At 45.9% G+C, this 24699-nt stretch overlaps 1 protein-coding gene and 1 long non-coding RNA gene across 2 annotated transcripts in view; one reads left to right on the forward strand and one right to left on the reverse strand.

The window, feature by feature from the left end:
* The window catches only part of LOC144106865 (uncharacterized), a 277209-nt gene that overhangs the window by 106343 nt on the left and 146167 nt on the right, over positions 1–24699 (forward strand). The gene's annotated exons all lie outside the window — the stretch shown is intronic.
* LOC144106646 (uncharacterized) lies at positions 897–7158 on the reverse strand. The gene is made up of 2 exons (XR_013309079.1): positions 6819–7158; positions 897–2789 (listed from the first exon to the last, which is right to left on the reverse strand). It is a non-coding gene; the product is annotated as an uncharacterized LOC144106646 (long non-coding RNA).

Consider the following 24699-nt stretch of genomic DNA (forward strand, 5'->3'; position numbering starts at 1 on the left):
AATACACAAAACATGGATCCGGCGCTAGCCGAAAGTATCTTGACGGGGTGGTTCGCAATGGGCAAGAAAAACAGAGTTGGGGAGACGACAGGCAATGAAACTGAAAACAAGACTGTGGTAACGGATCTACGCGCCAAATTCCTGCAACACATTTTTTTTCTTGAAAAATATACCATCTCTTCACTGTGGTCCAAAACCGAATCACTGATGTTAAAGAACATGAATGGTGCACAAGCCATTTGCGGGCAGCTCCACATTGGACAAATAATGTTTGCCATCTGACTGCCTTTAGAAGTTTTTTAAAAAATACATTTGTATATTGTATCCTTAAAATCCGTTCATTACTGTTACTTATTTTTGCAGTCCATAATGGACCTTTTTTAAAGAAAATTTTGAATTCCGTGCTCCACTCGCGCATTGAAAATATTTTTCGAGCACTATTTTCATCCAATCTATAAGTCCTGAAAGTCGATAAAAGCAGGATTCGCAGTAAGGATTACACAAAAACATTGCATATAGCTTGTGCTCCGTGGTTTTATTTTCGAACAAAAATATAGTCCTTGGATTTTACCTTCATAGTGCAAGCTAGCTGTGTAAGTTTGTTAGGCATTTTTTTTTTCAAAACAGCAGTTTTAAGCACTTTACAAAACATTGTTACAAGCACGTCCTCAAAACACTGTTCACAATTTAACTTGTTCATGCGACTTACATTCATTCCATTGGATGTTTGAAAATACTAAATCACACAGACCACCGCTACAAATAGCAATGAATTATCACAAATGTCAGTTACTAACCTACACACATATCTGAAATATTAACGCCAGCAGCATTAAAAGGCTGCTTACCATTTCAACCTTATTCAATTGAAAAGAAATCGAAGTGCCTGCGTAAAGTAAAGAAAAGGTCACAAAGACCTGTAGATTACAATTTTATTTTTTTAAATGGAGGACAATAAACAACATTTGAAACCACAATTCTTGGACAGGTATTAGAGATAGCGACTAACTTGAAATAAGCACATAAATTTAATCAAAACGATACAATAGCAAATCTTGAAAAACAATGCAGAATTGACTTTTGAGCTTCTGCGCTACACTTCAGGCTAACTGGTGCTATCAGATAAGATTAGCTAAAAAAATGTTATGCACCGGACAATTCCCAGTGGCTAATACCAAGTGCCTAACTTCAAGATGCAGATTACAAACTACAGTAAAAGAAATACTAAACAGACATCCTTAAGCCGCCCACTAAATCTACAGTAAAATATCACAGGTATCCAACCTCTAATGTTTGTGTTTGTTCTTGAGAAACACATGGGATGAACATAACGTTAGAAAACGTATACAATACATTCAGTTTAACACAATCACATAAAAAGAACACCAATACAAAACTTTACACTCAGTATATGGAGGCCTGTGCTCTAGAGAAAGTTTATGTGCCCCAAAAGATATGTTAGCCACCCATTTGAAGCAGCCTGTCAGAAATAAAATGCAGCACTCATACCTTTTATGGAAAAAAATAGAATACAGAAACACATGCACACATGCTTTTCAATCTAGCTAACAAGTAATGACTAATGCTGACACACAAGGATTTAGTCAACCTGGTATTACGTGACTGTGTGCACTACAAGCAAAGCAAAAACACATGGGCTAAAGTCAAAGCGCTCAGGACACAGGCATTCTCTTTGATTGCAAGAAAGGCATTCATCACCTTCACTTTAGGACGAAGTGAAGAAAAATTCCAGAAAAGTTCCCACGGCAACTGATCAGACTAAGGACTAGAAACTTTGTGATGAAATAAGTAACTCAATTTCTGAAGACCGGTGTCTAAGCACATATTTGCTTGAAAACTTAATTGTTCACCAAATCCATTATCACCATTATTTTTTTATAATTAAAGGATATGTATAAATGCTAGCAAATGTGTCATGTGGCAGAACGGGGTCTATTGAGAAACAAAAAATTACAAAATGCTGACAGTGCTCTCAGGAAGCTGCCCTAGCTAGATGCAAAACGATAAAAAAAAAATGACTAGCCCATGCAGGGACAAGAAACCAGTGGGGTGATGATTCTTAGGGTCAACGAAATGTTGCTGTTCCTGTTTGTCATGTCTTTCCATGCTGCCACATAATGCGAGTACAGCATTTGTCGAAGTTTAGAGCCCAAGGAATTCGCTTCTGAGCCTTGTTGTGCGTCGCTAGCATTCCAGATCTCTTGAACGTACAGAAAATCTTGCCCTGACTGCCGTGAATATTGGACATCCATGGATGCTCAGAGGCCTTATTACACGGCTTAGAAGCCAAACCCTTTGGCTCTGTACTTTTTGACAAAGGCTATACATCAGTTTTCTCACAGATTCATGCTGATATTGTTTTCCTTTTTCTTCACTCTGGCCAACTGTATCATGTTAACATTGATAAGTTATAGCAACACAGTTTGTGTTCCACTACCAGTATTCCAAACAGTACTAAAAAACTAGACATGTAAAACACGTACAGGCAGATAGAAGAGGCAGCTGTGAAGGAAACACGAAGTGGTTTTTAAAAACATTGAGCTCAAAACCATCGAAGCGTGGTTTATTTTAAGCCAAATATCTAAAAGCACTCACAAGAAAGGTCAGCAGACAGAGTGCCTTCTTTAGATTTTCCAAACGGAACACACAGAAGCCTGCAAACAGCAGAATCCCCAGGGAAGCGATGAGGTTTTCACTACAGGGTGATGGCCAATGAACAGGAAAACTGCGCCATGATAGGTGAGGAGGCATGCTGTGAGTGCTTGGTCCTGCAAAATTAAAAACGGAATTTCACTGACATTTCCAACACTTGTAGAAGTGCAAAAAAATACTGTTGCATTTCAGTATAATGCACTATCCTAGGGATGAATTCATGAGGGGGTGGTCTCCCCTCCTCAAAGTGAGAAATTTTACATAGAGAAGCCATGCTCAACCCAAATTTTTCAAGAATAAAGTCAAAGAAATGCAAGGTTCAAGCATGTCACAAACCGATTTTTAAAGATATTGGTAACCAGGCTAATGTACTTGAAGCTATCAACACTGTCTAGCTTCAACTTCATTGCCCACTATTATGTGCAGGAGACTTTGGTGACATGTTTTGTATCAAAAATTTTTCATTCATGATTCGTTAGTATGGAGGAATCACTTTGCGAGAATTTTGCTCGGAAAAACCAGTGTCCATATTGCAGAGTTGCAACTGTACTTATGATTTGTCCATTAGAGCCATGATCACATTTAGTGGGCCACCACAACTATGCAAAAGTTAAACAAAATGCTGCAATGGCCTCCCTGCCAAAGATTTGAAAACCATATTCTAGCTATAACACAACTGAGCTGCTCAATCTCATTTAATTGCAACCAGTGCAGCAACAGCCTAACTGTAATCGAACTAGAGGCTAAAGAAACAATGGTGAGCCACTGCTCATAAGGGAACGTGATACAAAGTACGTATTCGAAAGGTACAGCTGCACACGAAAGCTACCACTCTTGCTTTATCCGTGACATTTGATACATATGGCGACTACAGGAATTTTTGCTGAGCATCAAAGAAGTAAATGTTCTCTAGGGAATCACATTTTTAGCACCAATAACAGCCCGGGATGCAACAATCTTTACTCCCCATGAATCATATTTGCAAGTGTATAATGAAGACCTAAAAATACAAAACCGGTATGGTGTTGTTCAAAGTTTATATCGCCATTATACACAGCTTGTGAAGTAGCACTCCACAATGATTGGAGGCCATCGAAGACTACAACACAAAACACTCTTTTCCAACTGAAAATAAAAAATAGCTGCACCGTATCCAGACCTCATTACCATTTGTCAATAAAATGACAAAAAAAACACAGTCGCAAGAGCAAATAATGGTGATCGCCTCTCCATAATTTCGTGCAAGTCTAAAGAAACCACAACCGTCTCAACATTGGATTATTGGTTAGTTGAAAGAGCGGTAGTGAACACGCGTGAAAATGAGACTGTAGCAATGCAAATCACAAAATAGCAGCTTGTCAGTACGCTGTATCTGGTTTAGTCATGAAATTACTCTATTTTAAGAAATGAGCATAGTTGCAGCAGTTACACTGGCTCCTTATTCCTACTATTGTCTTTTTTTTTAATTGCACAAGTAACTATGCCTGAATTTTAACGAAAATCCCTTGTGGGTCAGCAGCTCCTTACTGTCACTGTTTGCATCCCGCCTCTTTGCAAGATTACGAAACACCAGGGCTTTGTGCCAGCCCCATTCTAAAATAAATAATCACAAAACCCAAGCTTTGCTAAGGCTCGTGACATCAATGACAACATTTGAATAAATTCTGTGCCTAAAAGGTAGTCATCAATTGCTCACATAAATACTGAGCTGCTATTTTCGTACAAAAATTTCAGTTCCTGCCTATGTCCACCAGTAATTTGCACAAAAATACCTACAAGTGTTGCAGGGGGCATCTTTCTTTGCGACTTAACTCTGAACTGTTGGTACTGCTTGTAGATTAAACTGATGCAACCTTCGAGTTCATAGATTGGAACCTTTATAGAACAATGTCCAGTCAGGTTTGATACCAAACAAATCATTATGAATAAAATGTATGTCTCCACATAACTGCAGCGTAAAAAATTACGAGCACAAAAAAGGGGAGAAACACATACGACACGGACAAAAGCTGCACTCACAACTGATTTTATTTCGCCAGGAATGGGAAATATAAAGGTTCCGCCGCGGATGCACGCGCAGCAAGTACACGTACCTCGATCACAAAAACCAAAAAAACCAATAAAACCAAATCCAAAAAACTAAAAACAAACTTTATCACACCGTGAAAACCATCTTATCGCCTGGCAGAGAAAAGGTCACATTCCGCTTTATACAGATGAACAGAAGTATCGCTTACGCAAAAAACGCCCTTTTTCTTTATATGGAAAGCTTCCAGTAGTTCACGTGCAGTTTGATCTTTGCTTTTGCCTAGAATCCTTGCACCTTCAAAATGCGGCGAACAATCCTGACAAGACCTGCAATGTTTAACTAAATTAACATCTTCATCTCTCTCTAAATTTCTTTCATGCTCCCTCAATCGATCGTTGACACATCTGCCACACTGGCCGACATAGGCTTTTCCGCATGACAGCGGAATTTCATAGACCACTCGTGCCTGGCACTCTACATGGGGCTTAGTGTGCTTTTTCCCGCAGCCAGTTTTTGTTGCCTCCTTACCGGAGATGCGAGGGCATAGCTGCCGAGCTTTTTCGGAGCTGAAAAAACCAGCGGCACCCCAAACCTGTTCGCTACTTTCTTCAAGTTATGCGAGACTGTGTGCAGGTAGGGGGCTACTTCCGGACGCACAGTGCGCTCAACTATCCTTGTCTTCGAGGACGTCGCCTTCTTCTTCACCTTTTTCAGGAGGGTTTCCGCAACAGCCGTCACGATCGACTAAGGGTAGCCCGAGTCCAATACGCTTGCCAATTGGCCGCCAAAGCTGGTCTGCATTTCATGTTCGCACGATTTATCTAGTGCAGATTCTAGGCATAAGTTCACAATGCTTCTTTTAATTATTTTAGAGTGTGCAGAATCATATGGCAAAATACGTTTCTGCACACGTGGAGAGTACCGCCAACACACGTGATCCCCCCGAACTTTAAACGAATATCCAAAAACTGTAGAAAATTATCGTTTGGCACTTCGCAATTGAAGGTCAGTCCCTTTCCATGGTGTTTAAAAACGTCTAAAATCTTATCAACAATAGTGCAGTAGTGTAAAGGGCTCTGCTTCTCCAATAAGATCAAAAAATCGTCAACATATCGGTACACCTTTGTGACCTCGTCCGGTTTAAAAACAGTTGCTAACATCTGGTCAATACTACGCAGGACCCAATGCATATTCCTTTGGTTTGTAAGTAGTGCTGGTTGTTAAAAGCGATAAAAGTTCCTTGAAGGTAAAATTCTAAAAGTGTTAGAAAATTGTCAACAGACATACCAGCTGAATTTTGGAAGGGGATGACGCCACTCTTGTCAATGCACTGTTTCAGTGAAGCGAACAATTCCTGGTGGGGTATCGAATAAAACAAATCTTCAACATCCACAGAGAATGCGAAGCCAATGCTGCGGTTAGTTTTTAGAAAATCAACAACTTCTCTAGAATTCTTTATAAGAAAAGGGTAAATAATGGTGAGCCCTCGCAAAGATCTCTGCAGGAACCGACTAACAAGCACCTGCCATGTACCATTTTCACTAACAATAGTTCGGAGCGGTACATCTGGTTTGTGTGTCTTGGCACTAGAAAACACTTTCAAAGTATTGCCTTTACAATTCATAATCTGCCTGGACAGTTTATCATTTCCCACGTCTTTGCAAAGGTTGGCCACTCTCTTTTTTGCAGTTGTGGGACGGCTTTTCTTCAGGGTAAAGTTTTCTTGCACAGCCTGAAGGGCTTTTTTCGCGGAAAACACCTTCCGGTAAAACAACAAACCCTCCATCTTTGTCAGTCTGGAGAAGAGAGAGCCCCTTATCTTGAAAGTAAGTAACCACCTTCCGCAAAGACGTGCCAACATGACTATTATATGAAAAACCAGCTGTTTTCAAAAGAGTGTCCGCACCTTCGAGTAAGCATCTCTCCCGTTGCTCGGTCGGCGCTTTTTTTGCTATACGGCCGTTGAGTGCTGCGTACAGAAGGTGGAAGCCCGTACTTGGGTTCTTTGTCGAGTAGACCGTGTATGTTTTGGGGCAGTTCTACCCCACCTAACACCGTGAGGTTTCCACTGGCTTGTACGTTCCTCTTTGTAGACTCAGGACCTCGAATGGCGTACCTTAGGTAGGAGCTCCACCAGAGCTCAGTCAGATGAGCCGTGGTCCGTTTGATATGGCGCATCTTGGATTCCGCCAGCCAAGGTGGATACCGGTCATAGCACGTTGCCGACAGCCAGTCCTGGTACAACCGGACCTGACGCCAGAGCTCCGAGCGTAGAATCTTTCCCATGCGCTTTACATGCCCCCATGAAGGTTTCACGGTTCCGAACAGGGCACTAACTTCTTCGGGAATCCGGGATTTTCTAAGACACACGGCGATGTACCGGGCACGGCATGTTGTGAAGATAATATTGGAAATTAAGGCATCAATAGAAGGAAGAGCTTGAATAACACAGAAAGATGGGCCCCCTGTAGAAGAAATATGCTTTAGTAAAACGAGCTTTTGGGCAAGTTGGTTACTTTGTTTCCACTTAACTGCAGCGTAAAAAATTACGAGCACAAAAAAGGGGAGAAACACATACGACACGGATAAAAGCTGCACTCACAACAGCATACTAAGCCCCATGTAGAGTGCCAGGCAGGAGTGGTCTATGAAATTCCGCTGTCATGCGGAAAAGCCTATGTCGGCCAGTCTGGCAGATGTGTCAACGATCGATTGAGGGAGCATGAAAGAAATTTAGAGAGAGATGAAGATGTTAATTTAGTTAAACATTGCAGGTCTTGTCAGGATTGTTCGCCGCATTTTGAAGGTGCAAGGATTCTAGGCAAAAGCAAAGATCAAACTGCACGTGAACTACTGGAAGCTTTCCATATAAAGAAAAAGGGCGTTTTTTGCGTAAGCGATACTTCTGTTCATCTGTATAAAGCGGAATGTGACCTTTTCTCTGCCAGGCGATAAGATGGTTTTCACGGTGTGATAAAGTTTGTTTTTAGTTTTTTGGATTTGGTTTTATTGGTTTTTTTGGTTTTTGTGATCGAGGTACGTGTACTTGCTGCGCGTGCATCCGCGGCGGAACCTTTATATTTCCCATTCCTGGCGAAATAAAATCAATTGTGAGTGCAGCTTTTGTCCGTGTCGTATGTGTTTCTCCCCTTTTTTGTGCTCGTAATTTTTTACGCTGCAGTTATGTGGAAACAAAGTAACCAACTTGCCCAAAAGCTCGTTTTAGTAAAAAATGTATGTCGTGCGAATTACTGACTCCAATAATGACAGGTGAGCAAGGCAATGAAGTATGTGATGCTTCGAAATTAAAGCAGCTGTTATATTTTCACAAATAGTGACAGCCCGTTTATACTGCACCCATCGAAGTTATGCCGCAACGAACCGCAGAACATAAGACAAGAACTGACAGCCGTTGCTTTTTCGCTTTCACTCGTGTTCCAGTGACAAAGAGATTGCGCCATTGACTGAAAGCAACAAATAATCAGATTGGAATTCTAAATGTGGCGGCCGAATTTGTAACGGCAGAATACAAGTATGCACTTCAGAAGCTTTGGGCAGATTCATTTGCTGCGACGCGCACGATAAGCAAAATTATGTTTTTTTCGGAGAACCGTGGCATTTTAGAAAAAGCAACCTGATTTTTTTGTGTGTTACTAGCGACGCCGCATACCTCGTTCTGCGAACATGCATGAAATTAAGAGTGGCCAAAAATGCTGCACACATCCAAACTAAAAAGACACAAATGCTTCGGAGGGCACTCAAATAACAATGCCGAAAACATACAGCCGCTTTCAAGGTGTACTTCAGTGCAGACGCAAGCAGACTTGTACTACAGAGCGCTCGTGCGGTGCTCTGCGGAATGAAGGCGAACTTATAACGCAATCAGTGGGACTGACAGACAATGCAGGTAGGTGCTCAAGCGCTGGCGCATAGTCATATAGAAGAACCCATACACTGGCAGCGCGTCGTTAAGAAAACTGCGCTAATGTTTTGCTCCATTCCGCAGCACAGTGCTTCAGCGCTCCACACAAGCCTGCTCACGTCTTTATCGTACAACGATATTTAAGACGCAAAATCGCTTACCATGACGGCGAGACGGATGTGAGACGGCAGGTATTCAAAAATATCCTTCCGGGCAGCACTGTCGAGGTAGAAATTTCTCTCCCGCTGGCCAAGGGCGCGGCAAAGCCAGCGCTTGTCTCAATTCGCTCACAACGGCGCCATACCGCCATTCGCAAACCAGAGTGAGGGGCAAGCTCAGCCGTCGTTAACGATATCCACTTCGGTGAACTCGGCTAAGCATCCATCTTTCCTTTCTCCGTCGCGCATCGAAAAGCAGCAGCGGCAAACGCACAGTCGCCGCTCACGATATCCGTTCCAAGAGAGGCTCCAGACAACCCGCCGTGCTCAATTCTTCGACGCAATTCGAGACGGCCCCGCTGTCGCTGCTAGGCCTAGCGCCTACGCCGCTTCGGTCACAGCGTCCGCACTCACGAGTCACGACTCTCTCGCCGTCTTCTATCCTTTGCGCCGCCTACTGTCGATTACACCTTCACCGAAACCAAAACTTGCTCCTTCGTTCCGGAACTAAGCGAAACAGATAAAAGTACACAGTTCCACTGGCGCGTTCTTTTGAACAGCAGCAGGAATTCGACCTCGGTCCATCTCAGTTGTACGGTGTTTTCTTCTACACCGTTCGGAAGGTTCCGAATGGCGACAACCACTCCGTTAGAGACGGCTGATGAACGATTGCGGACCGCGTTAGCACACCGTCAGTTCTAGCTGGTGTTGCTTCGGTGTTTATGATGTCATGTGCACCGTAAACCTTCCATCTCGTGTCATTCGTGTTTAGTGTGTACTTAGAGACGGATACATCGAGGCGTAAAATGCAAGGCACTGTGGATCCTCGCTTTGAGCACCAGCTTTCAAAAAAGTATTAAAAATGTTTGGCACTCACAGGCCCTTTATTGCCGTGATAAACAAAGAATCTGAACTTAACGATCAACTAATACTTAGTGCAGTTGTCATTAACGGCAATTACACAATCAGCTCAGCGCGGCATCGAATAGAACAGTGATGACACAACGTCGGGGCTAGCGCGAAGAGTCTGCCAGTCTTGCTTTACGGCAGGCAACAGTTGATCATCTGTAGCCTTGCGGTGATCCCGGGCCGCAATTTGCTTCTTGATCAGCCCGCACACTTGTTCGATGGGGTTTAGATCTGCATCTAGTGGTGGCCACTCGAGCGTGTGGATGTTCGCTCTTCCAGCAGTGCGCCCACGAGGCGAGCTGTGTGAACTGGCGTGTGATTCTGCTAGAAAACGAAGCAGCAGGAAGGAAGGAAGCCTTCGATGCGCAAAAGGGGGCCCAGGCCATCCTTGCTTATGGCATCCCAGACAATGACAGCGCATCTCCCACTTGACAGGACGCCCGTCGTGCACCCGAACAGATATCTATAAAATAGGATGGTGGAGTAGACGCAAAAATAAATAAAAGCAAATCAGGTAGCGCATGATTTCTCTTGGCCAATGAAAGCATTAATATAGATTACATTTGTCTTGGATAAAGAAATTTCTGACATTGTATTTCGCGGTCTCTTTTTCAAAGCCTAGCCATTACCCAACGCACATCGGCTCGTAAAAAAAGTATGTTACAGTGCTTGATATTGAACCTGTGAAATATAGGAAATTTCTTTATCCAAGACAAGTGGGAGGTGCGCTGTCATTGTGTGGGTTGTCATAAGCAAGGATAGCCTGGGCCCCCTTTTGGGTATTGAAGGCTTCCTTTCTTAGCAGGGTCGTAGCCCAGTTCACACAGCTCGCCTCGTGGGCGCACTGCTGGAAGAGCGGACATCCGCACGGTGGAGTGGCCACCAGTAAATGCAGATCTGAACCCCATCGAAAACGTGTGCGGGTTGATGAAGAAGCAAATTGCTGCCCGGGATCACCGCACGGCAACAGATGATCAACTGTTGACTGCCGTAAAGCAAGACTGGCAGACTCTTCGCGCTCACCCAGACGTTGTGTCATCACTGTTCGATTCGATGCCGCGCCAAGCTGATAGTGTACAGATAGATAGATAAAGAGGAGGAGGGAAAGACAGGGATGTTAACCAGAAAGGGGTTCCGGTTGGCTACCCTGCACTGGGGAAGAGGGATTAGGGGGCTTAAAGGAGGAAGAGAGAAGGGGAAAAAGGCATAACACACACACGCACAACGCTGTCACAATTTGTCACTCAATCCAGTCGCTCTCAAGTAGGCAAAGAGTGCCTTGTATGCCTTGAGGGCAGTCTACTGCTGTGGCCACGGACCGAGGATATTTTGCTCTGATAATGGGCGAGGATCGAGGCGGTCCAGGGCACAACTCAGTGTATGTCTTGCAGTCGCAAATGCAGGGCACTCACAAAGGAGATGAGCGATGGTCTCCTCACAACCGCAGCTTTCACAGGCAGGACTGTCGGCCATCCCCATACGGAAAGCATAGTGTTTGGTAAATGCAACGACGATCCATAAACGGCATAACAATGTTGCGTCGCGACGTGCAAAGTTACGTGGAAGACGAAGGCGCATCCAGGGTCCAGTGCCTTGAGGCGGAGGTTGAAAAACTCTCCCGTGTTCCACGCTAAAAGTGTGAGCTCCAGCGCCAAAGGGCGAAGCCCACACGCTGCGTCAGGTCATGAGATTGGGATCCTGACAGGAAGTCAGTCGTTGTGAGCCGAACGCGCAGCCGCATCGGCCTGGTGATTACCGTTAATACCACAGTGTCCTGGCAGCCATTGAAAAATGATGTCAGGACCTTTGGAAATGGTGCCGTGGTACAGTAGACGGATCTCAGCAACAAGTTGTTCCTGCGACCCGCGGCGTAGCGCAGCTTGCAGGGCTTGAAGGACTGCTTTAGAGTCGGTGAAAACCGTCCAGTCATGTGGACGTTCCTGACTGATGAACTCTACCGCAGCCCGTAAGGCTGCGAGTTCCGCACCAGTTGAAGATGTTGGATAGGTCGTCTTCACTTTCATGAAGATGGATCTGGCCGGTATCACCACCGACCCCGCAGAACTGGTCGAGTGAACTGATCCATCTGTGTAAACATGTATGCGGTGACTGTGGTAAGAATGCAGGTGATTCAATGTCAGTTGTTTGAGAGCGGGTAGTGATACACCAGCTTTCTTCGTAATTCCAGGAATATGGAGGTGAACCCGAGGTTCATGAAGACTCCATAAGGGTGAGCACGGTCTTGACGCAGGGGTGAACTCCGATGGGAGATATGCGCGATGAGCTTCAATAAGTTTGGCGAATGCAGACACGGCCTAATTATTGGGAGTGTTGCGAGGTGATGACAGGGAACCCGTGTGAGGTGCCGAATATGTGTTATCATGGTGTCAACAGCAATGTATGTAGTAACTGGATGTTCCCCGGCAACAAGAACAGTTGCTGCTGTTGATGCACATTTAGGCAGTCCAAGGCAGATACGGAGAGCCTGCGCTTGCACACTTTGAAGAGTCTTGATAGTTGTATTTCTAATGGAACTGAATATCGGAAGACTGTACCGCATGTAGCCCAGAAATAGGGAACGGTACAGTTGCAGCATAGAGCGCACTGATGCGCCCCAGGACTTTCCCCCGAGGAAAGAGAGGACGTGGACAATCGCAATTAGTCTCTTTCTCATGTCGTAGACATGTGGACTCCACGAGAGGTTCCTGTCGATGACAACACCAAGGAATCTGTGGCTTCTCTCATAGGGAATGGCTTCACCATTAATGCGAATGGTGTAGCGTGACATTATTTTGCGTGTGAACGCCACAAGTGAACACTTTTCTGTCGAAATGTTCAAGCCCTGCAAGCGAAGATAAGATGTCAATATCGATGCCGCCTTTTGAAGTCTTGCACGAATTTGAGGACGGGTCACCCCTGATGCCCAAATACAGATGTCGTCTGCATATACCGAGATCTGAGCAGATTGTGGCAATACGTCGACCAGGCCGATGAGAGCAAGGTTGAAGAGAACTTGGCTCAGCACTCCACCCTGAGGGACTCCGCGCGAATTTCGGTGTAAGGACGTTGGTCCGTCCGCAGTCAGGACAAAAAACGACCTCTCTGATAAATAGCTGCGTATCCAGCTGAACGTGCGGCCTCCGATCTCAGCAGCTTCTATTGCGTACAAAATGGCCTGATGCGTTACGTTGTCGTACGCGCCCTTGATATCCAAAAAAATGCCACGGTCAATCTTTTCAAACTTTTGCAGTGGTGCACCGACGTTACAAGGTCAACCACGTGGTCGATAGAAGAGCGGCCCCGTCGGAACCCAGACATGAAGGTTGGATAAATCTGATATCGCTCCAAGTATCATTCCACGCGTGTGAGTAGCATTCTTTCCATGACTTTGCCGACGCAGCTGGCGAGTGCAATTGGACGGTATGATGAAAGGTCGAGCGGTGATTTCCCCGTTTTAAGAAGTGGAACCAGACGACTGGTCTTCCAATCATGAGGAACTATGCCAGCAGTCCATGACTTGTTATAAGTGTCCAAAAGAGATCGTCGAGCTTCATTGCCAAGGTTGGCAAGTGCGGAGTACGTCACACCATCGGGGCCTGGTGATGACCTTCTACAACAAGCCAGCGCAGCATCAAGTTCTTCCATGGAGAATAGTGCATCCATCCGAGAATCCCGTGAGGGTGGAACATTGTTGCAGTGCAGCGTTGCGCCTGGATTCGGAGGGCCTGTTATTCTTGCGCAGTAATCTTCAGCTACCTCAACCACACTGCGCCTTTGGTGGAGCGTTACGGATTTGAACGGGTAGCCTTGTTGAGGGTACGTGCGAAGACCCCGAATTAGACTCCAAACACGTGACAAAGGCTTCCGTGGATCAAGTGTTTGGCAAAATGTATTTTACCGTTGTGTTTGCAGTGCCTGAATTCTGCGCTGAATCTTCTTCTGTATGCGCCTAGCATCTCTTAGGTCTAGGTGAGACTTTGTGCGTCGGTATCTGCGCTCTGCCCTGCGCTGCGTTGTGATCGCAGGCGCTGCAATTCGAAGTCAAAATCGGTGTAGTTAGCGACAGGGTTAAAGGGGCAGGTGGCGTGTTCCATGGCCTCCTTAATTTTGTTTAAAGACCGGTAGAGAAGCCCTAGCTGTGCGCAAGCAGCCTCCATAAGTAATTTAAAAACTGTCCAGTCAATGCGCTGCCAACACGTGGCTGGGGAAAATGTGGAATGGCCGGTAATAATCAGATAGGTTGGGATATGGTCGCTGCCATGGGTTTCTACATCCGAAAACCACCGGACGCTGTTGTTAAGGCACTTTGAAACGAAAGTCAAGTCCAAGCAGCTGCTATAAGTCACCCTTCGTATATAGGTCGGGCTTCCGTCATTCAGGCACTGGAGGTCATGGTCAGAGGCGAAGGACACAAGCTGTCTTCCCCTAACGTCCATCCTAACGCCTCCCCACATGGAGTGATGAGCATTGAAGTCACCCATAATAACCCACGGAGCAGGTGTAGCTGCCATCAAACCACTCAACCTTCTGGCGTCGAAACGACTTGATGGCGCCAAGTACACCGCCAGTAGCGTAAACGTCAGGTTACGGCTCTTCAGTGTCAGGCAAACGTACTGATTGTCTTCGTTCGGAGAAACTGAATGTTGCACATATGTAAGTTCACGTCGAATGTAGACGATGACTTTGCTGGATCTGTTGCACTTGGGTGATGAAAATGCCTCGCAACCGGATATTCGCAAAATTCCCGGGGTCTTCGGTTCGCAAATCGCAAGAATGGGGAAGAGATTCTCGTAGACGTAGTGCCGTAAATCGGAAATCCGGGACTGGAGCCCACGAGCATTCCATTGGAAAATGAAAACTTGCTTGACTTTCTTTTGAAAAGACAGGTGCGAAGGAGCCATCATGCCGTCTACTGTAGCGCCGCAAGAACGGGATGTAGCGCGTCCAGCACTTGAAGTGCGCTATGTGCTGCCGGCGCGTGTAGGCTGGAAAGCAGAGCACGCATGGCATTCATTAGTGTTGTGAGCATTGCAATCACTTGCATATCTGGGCCATGGCCTTGATCGTGTCTGTTGGCTTGATCAGTCGTAGGCGCTGCACACCGCCCTGAGTGCGATACCATCCCTGACGCAGTAGGCGTAGAAGGCTTTGGCAGTGGTGGCCAAGTTGCATCTGAGGCAGCAGGTCCAGCCTCACCAAGCGCCGGGCTCCCTTGATTTGGTACGGTTTTTGGTGGAGGCAGAGAAGCTGCAGTTGGGTTTGGGGCATTATTGTCAAATGTGACTGCTTTCTTTGATGACCTTCGGCGGCGCGAACGACGTCGTCGCACCCTTGCGGCGGCTTGTTTGTGCGTAGAATGGTCTCGCACCATTTGCTTCAGTACCGCCCGCTCGGTCTTTAGACGGAGGCAGTCTTTTGAGGAAGAGTCATGAGGGCCGTGGCAGTTGGCGCACTTTAAGTTAGTCGCGCGGCAAACATCACCGCTGTGTGACTCGGAGCATCGCGGGCACACGATGGAGTTGATGCAGACGCCGCTCACGTGGCCGATCCTCAAGCACTTCCTGCATTGGAGTGGCTTAGGCACAAAAGGTCGATCTGGATGACGAAAGTGACCAACCTTCACGTACGATGGTATGCAGTCACCCTTGAAGGTCAGCTTGATGCATGGAGATCTGCCTAACCGCTGAACTTGAATGATGGAAATGCTGTCGGTTGCCGGCTTGATCAACATGGGTAAATCTGCATCACAGATGGCGATATCGACGTTGTAGATTACGCCAGCCGTAGTGCCGCTGTCCGGGAGAATAAGGGGGCGTACACTGATGCTGCCGAGTTTTGTGATTGCGGTTAAATTCTATAGTGAACTTCTCTCCACCACATCAATGGCAATGACGTTTTTGAACGGGTTGATTCTGACATCTTTTATGCCTCCCGGTACAAGGCTCTCCAGATAAATAGAGATGGCTTGCCTGTTCAGTAGGTTCAAGTTGTCCGTTCAGTTCAACAGCACAAACAAGGCTGTATGCGCTGAGGAACTTCGCGCCGTGATGATCGTTGGCGTTCTTGATGAGGACACCGTTGACGTGCTCGATGAGGACGACTCGGCTTGTCTACGCAGTCTGCGCTTGGCCTTCTTGCCAACAACCGGTATGAAACCGTCGTCGGCCGAGGACGAGGAGTCTTCACTTGGCACCGAGTACACAACAGTGCCCTGGCTGCTCAAGTCACTCTGGCAGTGCAGGCGCTTCCTCTGGGCGGCTGCTGCCGACCCACCGGGTTCCAATAGAGGCACAGCAGCCTCCACTTCCATCGCCGCGGCAAAAAGGGAGCGGCGCCTCCCTGATTATAGCACAAATTACCAAAAAACTGCACAGACGTGAAGGCAGCGTTCTGATACAAAACAACTTCCCTGATAGTGTAATTGCCGTTAATGACAACTGCACTAAATATTAGTTGATTATTAAGTTCAGATTCTTTATTTATCACAGCAATAAAGGGCGTGTGAGTGCCAAACATTTTTAATACTTCTTTGAAGGGGGTGTTAAAATCAAGGATCCACAGCACCTTGTATGTTATGCCTCCATGTATTCGTCTCTACCTCATTATTCGGAAGTCGAGTGTAAGCCGCGCATGCCTTCCAACAGCATGCCAATACAGGCAAAGCATCGGCACGTAACCGCCAAGGAGCGCTGAAAAAGGAGGAGGAGGGGAGCAGTCCGCTGAACTTTTCCTTCAGAGACTTTAGGCGCTTTGCGATGCGCGCTCCCCTTCGTCGCGACCGTCATCTGCAGAGTAGCCGAACGCCGCACCAGGAATTTATCAAGCGTGAAAAGCGCCCGTGCAAGAGCGAGGGTGAAGTTTGTCGTCACTGGGGACACTCGCTGCGAGCGTGCGGTGCGAGATAGGAGCTCCGCGGTGCGGCCCCGCAGCTGCTCCCGCGCCCAGAGCCGTGGTCTCTCCACTTTTGCTCACGACTGTACCTCATGATTGCACTGGCAAATGCACAGATTTATGGCTAACCCTTTCACAGCCCCCTGCTATGTGTCACACTAGGGGAACGAGGAATAACCATTACATCACACCAAACGGCCAGCACCATTGGCTAGAGCCTCCTTTGAGGGGTATTCGCCCAAACATTCTCCGTATCAGTGTCGCTAGGTGTACAGCAACTTAATTCAAAGCAGTAGCACATATAGTTTTGGTTACACACACCAACACCCATGGGACATATATGCCTCAAAAATAAGTGCACTCAGTTTCGAGGCTGTCATCACACCTACAGGTATGATTTATTATACATGTTGGACAACAAAAAGCAGAGGGAGCATTAAATGGTTAAAAGGAACATGGTGAAACTGAAAGACATGTAAAAAATTATGATAAAGAAAGAATACAATAAATTCTTTATACTCAAAAACAGCAAACATTTCAAACATGCAAAAAAAAAACAAGCAGGAGAAAGCATAATCATCCTAAGAGGCTGCAAGGCTGGGCATATCCTTATGTCATATACATGCAATCAATGGATTTCATGTCAGCCTGTGTGCCAATGTGTTCTCATATTTGCACTAAATACTTTGAAACAAAAGAAACATTCACATTTGTTTCGAAGTTGTGACAGCAGTTCGAAAGTTTGGAACACAGCATGAAGGCTTCTAAATGAAACTCTTTATTTGGCTGATTCACGCCAATAAGAAACAGAGTGACTCGGCAGCGGCATAGCAACAAGCGTGCTCGGCGCTTGCTGATGATGATGCCTGCCGCTCTTGGCTGTGCTCATGTGACAATCATGTGACAATCATGTGACCATGTGACAATCTAAAGTGGCCTTCCATCACACTGAAAATGTTGTGTAATTGTTGCTAACTGCAATGAATTACGTGGCAACAAATATGAAAAAAGTTGACTCTGAGGAGCTACTTCAAAGGAATACAAAAGTAAAAATTACAGTGAAAATACCTTCGTGAACTAACATCATACATCACTGCCGTATCAGTTCCTTTCCTTTTGGTTTGGCACTTCACACAAGTACGAAAGATTATTAACATTAAAAAAACACACTGAACAGCCACATCATCAAAACGGTATAATTATTCTGATCAGAAGGTGGATGCTGACACAGCATATGCCGCACATCAAATACAAGCGTTGAAGCAAGCAATCGTGGGGAGTGGAAATATAGACAGCCTGCAATCTCTTAAATTCCGAGTACATAACATTATGCGCCATCGACCGTTTTAGCATAACAAGAACAGGTCTTCTCCGGTGTCGAATAATCAGAACTATGTATATTAATGCGGCCAATTTCAGCTCGAAGTATCTTGAAATTTCAGAAATGCAGCCAAAGCGTGCATTGAAAATAGTTCTCAGGTGCTCAGGAAATGCTGGAACAGGGTGCGGCACACAGAGAGCACATGTTTGGTGGCTGCTTGTGTACTGAGCGGCAATATTTCTCTTTGCAAAAGCCAAATGAGCTGGAAGCTCCAAATTCCTTTCCAAGCACCGATAGGAATGTTGCATAATGCACCATTCAGCGACCTGCATAGGCATCATCTTGGCTGCTGACACAAGCCGCAGTGCGCGGCGAAATCCATCTTCGAAGGGAAATGTGGAAATTCCCCACAATGGGTCAAACATGCGAGTGGCTTTAGGTAGGTGCAGCAGCTGATGATCATTAAATGTCATTGCTGTATGATCATAGAGCCTAGCCACCTGCTGTACAAAAGACAGCAACACTTCAGCTGCAGATATCTCACTCTCACTTATGGTATCTTGCAGCAACAGAAACAGTGCCTTCACGAGGAGCGCTAGGTGTACCATGTATGGTCGAGGCAGAAGATCCGACAAGCATGGCACACTATAAAACAAAAGCCAGTACCTCCATTCAGTTTCCTTTCAATACGAACGCTCCGAGAGGGGTCGTGCCGTCCTCGAGAAACTAATGGGAGGCTAAATTGCGCACAGTCTACAATCCAAAAGCCTCACATGCCGCCCGGTGTAGAAAGCTGAACCGGTAATTGAAAGCCACAGTTCCACCAGCTGCTTTGTCACGCCCTCAAGTACGCAACGCATGTAATCTGGCAGGAGGCCCCATGCAAGGTCAAGGCCCTTCAGCCTGAGAGGTGGAGATGGCCCCTTTAAGCCTTAAAATCTTGCATCCGGTCCCCTTGCTTGCCGCATTGCCTTTGGAACACGTCCGTGTGTTCATTCACAGGCTAGCTGTCTATGGCAGAGGTACCTGATCGTGCCTGCAAAAGCTGCATAGTTTGCAGTTCTTTTTCCGTGGGCACGACACCGCAGGGGGCACGACACCGCATTCAGAATGGTGCACTCACCTCGCCTCTTCTTCCAGGCTGGCCTTGTACTCGGAATACTTGCTGCGACGCCTGACACGGCCTCCCTGCGAGCCTGTGCCTTGACTTCGACGCAATGGCCCGAGGATTGGACGCAGCAACCAGTTACGACAGATCACCAGCGGCTAATCTGGCAACAACGAGCGCATTCCACCACTATCAGCGATGACCACCGGGAATATAAGCAGCCTCCAGCAGCCGCCCCTGCGGGGCACGACACCGCATTCAGAATGGTGCACTCACCTCGCCTCTTCTTCCAGGCTGGCCTTGTACTCGGAATACTTGCTGCGACGCCTGACACGGCCTCCCTGCGAGCCTGTGCCTTGACTTCGACGCAATGGCCCGAGGATTGGACGCAGCAACCAGTTACAACAGATCACCAGCGGCTAATCTGGCAACAACGAGCGCATTCCACCACTATCAGCGATGACCACCGGGAATATAAGCAGCCTCCAGCAGCCGCCCCTGCGGGGCACGACACCGCATTCAGAATGGTGCACTCACCTCGCCTCTTCTTCCAGGCTGGCCTTGTACTCGGAATACTTGCTGCGACGCCTGACACGGCCTCCCTGCGAGCCTGTGCCTTGACTTCGACGCAATGGCCCGAGGATTGGACGCAGCAACCAGTTACAACAGATCACCAGCGGCTAATCTGGCAACAACGAGCGCATTCCACCACTATCAGCGATGACCACCGGGAATATAAGCAGCCTCCAGCAGCCGCCCCTGCGGGGCATGACACCGCATTCAGAATGGTGCACTCACCTCGCCTCTTCTTCCAGGCTGGCCTTGTACTCGGAATACTTGCTGCGACGCCTGACACGGCCTCCCTGCGAGCCTGTGCCTTGACTTCGACGCAATGGCCCGAGGATTGGACGCAGCAACCAGTTACGACAGATCACCAGCGGCTAATCTGGCAACAACGAGCGCATTCCACCACTATCAGCGATGACCACCGGGAATATAAGCAGCCTCCAGCAGCCGCCCCTGCGGGGCACGACACCGCATTCAGAATGGTGCACTCACCTCGCCTCTTCTTCCAGGTCAGTTACCTAAACGCTTGCCGTTGCGTTAGATCCAGCAATCGTTGTTTCTTTGCGGTGTCGTGCCCGGAGCTGTTGTGTGATGTGTTAGGATTGCTTGACGGCAAAGCCGCTCACGGCGTTAGTAACCTGCTCTTGATGCTCTGCGGCGACGTGGAGACAAACCCTGGTCCCAACCCCGGAAACGAGGATGTACTGTCAACTGTGCTCGCTACGGTACAAAGAATAGAATTAGGTCAAAACGACATTCGGAGCGAATTGACTGCGCTTAAGCACTGGCGTGCCTGTGTTGACGTCGAGCTGAAGCAACTATCTGAAAGGATTCGCACAGTCGAAGTTGATATGGCGGAACGTAAGATTGAGCAGGTTTCGGCAGCATCCGAGTCCGGACCGAATATGTCAGGTACTATTGGCGCACAGCTTCGAAAAATCGAATCGAGATGTGAAGACGCGGAAAACAGACTTAGGCGATCCAATCTGCTGTTTTTTGGCATTCCGGACGAGATGTCTAAAACATGGTCGACAGCAGAAAATAAAGTTATAAATCTCTGTTCCGAGAAACTAGGGGTTAATCTTCAATCTACACAAATTGAAAGATCGCATCGTCTAGGGCAGTTTCAGACTGAGAAATGCAGGCCAATCATAGTAAAACTTACATATTTTAAGGATAAACAACTTATTCTCGAAAACGGAAAGAAGTTTAAAGACACCGATTATGCAGTGCGTGAGGACTTTTCACTACAAACGCGGCTCGCCAGGAAAAAGCTCTTGGAATTTGCCAAATCTAAAAAAACGGCCTACAAGCTCAGCGTAGACAAGCTGCGCATGGGTGATTCAGTATACATGTACGACTCTGACACTGACCAAGTAATAGAAGTCTCACGATAGCTAAGATGCCGAAGCAATGCACGTGTTACCAAAAACCCGATCCAGTCGCCTATAGATAGCATTCCAAGCCCACCTCTCCATTTGACATTCACTAACATACGCAGCCTTCTTCCTAAACGCACCGAACTCTGCTCATATCTTGATAATAGCAACTGTAATATACTACTTCTAACGGAAACGTGGTTGCGTCCAGATATCGCTGACGAGGAACTTCTGCCTGATAGCAACGGATTTCAAATTTACCGAAAAGATAGAATAAGCAAAAGGGGCGGCGGAGTATTAATTGCAGTTAATAATAACATTTTGTCTTTCCTTGTGGGTATTCCATGTGAACTGGAAATCATATGGGTAGCAATAGCATCCCGCCTCGGTAACACTGTCTTAGGTATCTGCTACAGGCCCCCGGACTCCCCTCCCACGTTTGTCGCTGACCTACATGACAATATCACGGCTATTCGAACCAGATTTCCTAAATCTGACATTTTCTTGTTCGGGGATTTTAATTACCCAGACATTGATTGGCTGAACCTATGTTCACATTCATCTGCCTCTAATGAGTTCATGCAGCTAACACTCGACTTTTCTTTTGTTCAACTAGTCAATGCTCCAACACGCGATGCTAATATTTTAGACCTTATTTTATCATCTGCTCCCGAGAGGGTTAGTGATATATCTTATAATGACGGGTTCAGTGATCATCAGCTTCTTCAGTTATCGATTAATGCCCCTTATTACTCACGCCGCACCCAACCAAAACAGATTCTAAATTACAGGAAGGCTGACTTTGACGCTATTAATCGTTGTCTCGAGCATTTCTCCGAAATTCTTGTGCGTGATTTTTCATCCCGGTCTGTTAACGAAAACTGGACTTTGTTCAAAGAAAAAATAGCGAAACTGGTGCGTAAACACATACCGAGAATAACATTACGGGTCAACATATCTAAACCTTGGTATAACAATTCCTTACGAGCATTGAAAAACAAGAAAAAACGTCTTTTCAGAGCCGCGAAACGAATGCGCACTGATTCTGCGCATGCTGAGCACAGACTGTGTGAAGCATCATACTGCCATGCCATCCGGAAGGCCAAACATAAATTTTTATCACAGGACCTTCAATCGCTCATAAAAAATAACCCCGCAAAATTTTGGAAAACAATTTCCCCGTCACGCACGTCGGACACCATTTCATTGCTTGATGAAAACAAATGTCCAATACCCCAAGAGAACTGTCCAGTCACGTTTAATGACTACTTCACATCAGTATTCACTACCGAAGACTATTCCAACCTACCTCAACCCCAAGAACTCAATTACCCATTCATGACTACAATAGATATAACAGCAGAAGGCGTAGCGTCTCTAATTAACAGTCTTAAGGTATCAACTTCCTCAGGGGTAGACGGAATAAATACAAAAATTCTCAAACACACCATACATCCCTCTAGTATCATTCTGTGTCATATTTTCAGGCAATCTTTAGCAACCGGCGAAATTCCTTATGACTGGAAGATTGGCAAAATAATCCCTGTTTACAAATCTGGCGACAAAAACACAGTAACTACCGCCCCATATCACTAACGAGTATTCCATGTAAGTTACTTGAACACATCGTTGCATCTAACGTCGCGCGCCATCTCGAGAACAATGATTTCTTTTTCCCACGCCAGCACGGATTCAGAAAAGGGTTTTCCTGTGATACACAACTAATTGAACTTACCAGTGATTTATTCAAGAACATGGATGAAAACTACCAGACTGACTGCATATTCATTGACTTTTCCAGAGCGTTTGACCGTGTTGCCCATTGTCGCCTTATAGCTAAAATATCGTCGCTTAATTTAGACTCGCTAACTGTCTCCTGGATCCGGAACTTCATATCTTTTCGTAAGCAGTTCACGGTAACAAACAACTTTTCATCACACCTTAGTGACGTCACTTCAGGCGTCCCTCAGGGAAGTGTTCTCGGTCCCTTATTATTTTCAATTTTCATAAATGACCTGCCATCGCATCTTACATCATCGGTCCGACTGTTCGCCGATGACTGCATAATTTATCGCCAAATCCGCTCAACCACTGACCATGCAATTCTTCAGCAGGACCTTGAATGTGTAACTAACTGGTGCACATCATGGCAAATGACACTTAATACTGACAAATGTAAAATCATGACAGTTAGCCGGAAGCATTCAAACTCGCTATTCACTTATTCCCTTAACAGTGTCACACTATCCCGCACGTCTTCCTATAAATACCTTGGCGTTTATCTGACTTCAAATCTTTCTTGGGCGGAACATATTCAATGCATAACTGCTAAAGCATCGCGCACGCTTGGCTACCTGATAAGAAATCTTCATAGCGCACCTGTTTCTACCCGCAAGCTAGCATACTTAACATTTGTCCGTCCCCAACTCGAATATGCATCAGCCATCTGGTCACCACATCAGGCTTATTTAATTCATTCACTCGAAGCAATTCAGAACCGTGCAGCGCGTTTTATTTCTCACGACTACAACCGTCATTCCAGCGTAACAAGCATCAAGTTATCTTTATCGCTAATAAGTTTACAGACACGTAGGGATATCGCACTTCTTTGCTTACTACAGAAACTAATATACAGTCGTCACGCGTCCACACTGCCCCTTACACGTCCAATGCGCACTTCACGTCGCCTACATAATAATCTTAGCTTCCAACGTCTATTCGGCCGAACACTCGCGTTTAATTCTTCTGCTTTGCCACGTGCTATCAAGTGTTGGAATGGCCTTCCGGATTGCATTGCTACCATACGTGACCCATTAATCTTCAAACACGAATTGACCACCTTCATGCATCCATGATATTGTACATAAATTGTTTTCGTATGTGTTGTCAAATCCATGCAGTGCCACTATTTGTTTGCTGTTTTTCCTCTGTGTCAGTATATTACGTTTTTTTTTTCATGTACGGTGTAATCATTGTTTGCAGTCCAATGTATTTAATATTGTTTATTTTTTGTTCTTTCCACTTTGTACCATCTTTTGTCTGCTAAATATTGTAACCCCTCCCCTCACACAATGTTCCAAGTGTGGAACCTGTGAGGTATTTGTATAAATAAATAAATAATGTATAGCTTGCAAAATTCAGCCTGAACCTTCCACTTGCATTTGGAATGAAAACCAGATGTAATGCATACAAGTACCACATATAAATCTGACAGCCTCGCACCAAAACATACCTAACGCACGTCAAGAACTATAAAAAGTATTATGCTTTAAAAAACAGTATATTCACATATTTGAATCTGATGATCTGCATTGGGAACCGCGTTCAAACCACTTAAGGTCAGGAAGTAGCTCTATATTCATGAGCGTGTTTATACATTTATTTCTATGCTTTACTTTCACTCAGCACTACTTTAGTACCTTCATAATACCATTTTGACACCTGACGAACGATCAGTAGGTATTACTGTGGACCCCTTATGAAACAAACCACCTTTGAAATATTCACTGTAACTTACCATCAACAAATGTACCTTCCTCAAGGCGCCAGGTGGACCCATAAAATCATTAAATTGCTTTAAGTTGAGGATGGACACCCTTGCCGGTGACTCCACACAACACACAACTGCATGCCTCACATACTTCGCATTTTTTCACCATGGGACCACACAATTGTTCCAATATTGTTAACTTCATCAACAAACCTTCGCATAAACATGTGCATAGGCGGATGGTCCTTTGCA

Source organism: Amblyomma americanum, chromosome 10, assembly GCF_052857255.1.
Source record: "Amblyomma americanum isolate KBUSLIRL-KWMA chromosome 10, ASM5285725v1, whole genome shotgun sequence".
NCBI classification, from domain to species: Eukaryota; Metazoa; Arthropoda; class Arachnida; order Ixodida; family Ixodidae; genus Amblyomma; species Amblyomma americanum.